This window comes from Elephantulus edwardii, unplaced genomic scaffold, assembly GCF_000299155.1.
Source record: "Elephantulus edwardii isolate Elephantulus edwardi_28Jun2011 unplaced genomic scaffold, EleEdw1.0 scaffold00017, whole genome shotgun sequence".
Taxonomy (NCBI): domain Eukaryota; kingdom Metazoa; phylum Chordata; class Mammalia; order Macroscelidea; family Macroscelididae; genus Elephantulus; species Elephantulus edwardii.
In genome coordinates, this window is record NW_006399767.1 from 8106989 (window position 1) to 8109533 (window position 2545).

At 48.5% G+C, this 2545-nt stretch overlaps 1 pseudogene; it reads right to left on the reverse strand.

Moving 5' to 3' along the window:
- Nucleotides 1-294: 294 nt before the first annotated feature.
- On the reverse strand, nucleotides 295-1240 carry LOC102859493 (annotated as a pseudogene).
- Between the last annotated feature and the right edge of the window lie 1305 nt (nucleotides 1241-2545).

Sequence of the window (2545 nt, forward strand, 5' to 3'; positions counted from 1 at the left end):
GCAGTTTCTGACTTTATAGGTCTGGGGGAAGGAGCCTTGGTAGCATAGTGTGTAGGTTCAAACCCACCAGCTCTCTGAGTGGAAGGTGGTGGTTTCCTACTGTAAAGATGTAAAGCCTTGGAAACCTGATGGAGTTTATGAGTTGGAACTCACTCAGCGGCAGTGGGTTTAAATTGAGATGCAGAGTCCAAAAATATGCTTCTTTTTTTTAAAAAAAAAAAAAAGAGAGAGAATGAAGCCTTTATTTCCTTGTTTTACAAAACTGGCAGAGTTGGTGGCTTTTTTGGTTATTAGTCAAAGACCAAGCCCCATATCGTCGTCTGACTTCTCTGCCTCTTCCCTTGCTTCTGCCTTGGCTGGAGCCACAGCACCAAGAACAGCAGGAGTGGCAGCGGCCACAGGGGCAGTGGGCACAAATGTAGATGAATCAGCCAGGAAAGCCTTGAGCTTTTCAGCCAGTGGGGAGGTGTACTCAGTCTCCACAGACAAAGCCAGGACTCACTTGTACCCACTGATGATGGGGTGTGGTTGTGAGGTCATGCTTGGGTAACCAATCTGCAGACATAACACTGGCAACGTTGTGGACACCCTCCAGGAAGTGGGCATGCAGGCTCCTCTGTGATGTCAGGCACTTCAGGATTATAGATGCTGCTTTGTTAAACACCTGCTATATGGTCAACCCGAAGGAGAAGAGGGAGATGTTCAGCATTTTTAGCAGGGTGGCCTTGCTGGCTTCTACCTCGTCTGCAATCTTAACCAGCTACACATCACTTGGGATTTCAATGGTGCCTCTGGAGATCTTAGTGGTGATGCCCAAAGCCTGGAAAAAGGAGGTCTTCTCGTGGCCCAGACCGGTGTTCTGGGCAGGCATGGTAACCGCAGGTGGAGCAATGAATGGCCCTAGCACGGGCAGCAGCTGGCACCTTGTTGGCCAGCAGCATGCCCCTGATCACAGTCAGGTCCTCTTTGGTGAACACAAACCTCACATTCCCCTTGAGGTGAGGCAGCAGCTTCTCCAGGGCCAGGATGATATCCCGGTGGCCCCGGATGGCCTTGAGCATCAAGGTGTTCTTGCCCATCCATACTGCATCCTTCCCGCGGAGAGATATGCAGATCTGTGCATCTGCTTGGAACTCACATTATTTGCACCCACAATGAAGCATTTTGGATAATCAACCAGAAGTTGGATGATCTTAAGGAAGTAGTTGGACTTCCAGGTTGCCCTATCTTCCCTTGGCATCACGGCAGTGTGTCAAGGATTGCCAGATGGGAGATTTAAAGACGATGTCACTCTCAGGAGGAGGAGAATTTGCATTTTTAAGGGAGCTCTGGTGGCCTAGTGGCAAGAAGCTGCTGCGCTGCAATCTCAAAGGCACGAGGTTCAAGGCCACCAGCTGCTCCACAGGAGAAGGATGGACAATCTCTTCCTGTGCAATTAAACACAAAGATCAAGGATTTGAACCAGAGCTTGAATTCAAAGATACTCCTTAGTCCTTGTTTTGAGGAGCTACTTTGCTTTGGTGAGTCTCGCTTTGCACATTTGTGCTAATAACATCTACCATGAGGAAATTTGGGATTGCTGATGGTATAAAGAGTGAATATATCCTTGGCTGCTAAGCAAAAGGTGGCCATCTCAAATCCACTTAGATAAGAGGCATCTTGGAAGAAAGACTTGGTGACCTGTTTGTGGAAAATCAGCCACTGAAAACTTTATGGAGCACTGTACTACTCCGGAGCACACTTACGGTTGGCATGAGTTAAATTGTATGTTGTTGTTGTTGTTATGTGCCGTCGAGTCGCCTGCGACTCATAGCAACCCTATGTACAACAGCCCTAAACTCCGCTCTGTCCTGTGCCAATCGCACTGTCTCCAACACTCCCATCCCAATTATCCCAGTCACTGAATCAATCCACCTGATAGAGGGCCTTCCTCTCCTGCACTGTCCCTCCACCCTCCCAAGCATGATGCCCCTCTCCAAGGACCGGTCTCTCCTCACAACATGTCCAAAGTATGTTAGACGGAGCCTCAGAATCCTTGCCTCCAAGGAGCCACCCGATTTAACCCTTTCCAGGACAAATCTGTTTGTTTTCCTAGCAGTCCATGGTATTCTCAATACTCTTCTCCAGCACCACAGCTCAAAGGCATCAATTCTCCTTCTATCATCCTTGGTCATTGTCCAACTCTCTGATGCATAACAAGTGATTGCGAAGACCATAGCCTGTATCAGACGCACCTTAGTCTCCAGAGAGACACCATTGCTCTTCAGTACTTTGGAGAGGTCCCTAACAGCAGACTTTCCCATGGCAATGCGCCTTTTCATTTCCTGGCTGCTGGTGCCAAGACTGTTGACTACAGAGCCAAGCAAACTAAAGCTGTGTACAATCTCAATCACTTCACCATCCATCCTGATGCTGCCAATTGGTCCAGTGGTGAGAATCTTTGTCTTCTTGATATTGAGCCTCAATCCATATTGTAGGCTGCAGTCCTTGACACTCTGCAGCAGGCACTTCAGGTCCTCTTCAGTTTCAGCAAGCAGGGTTGTGT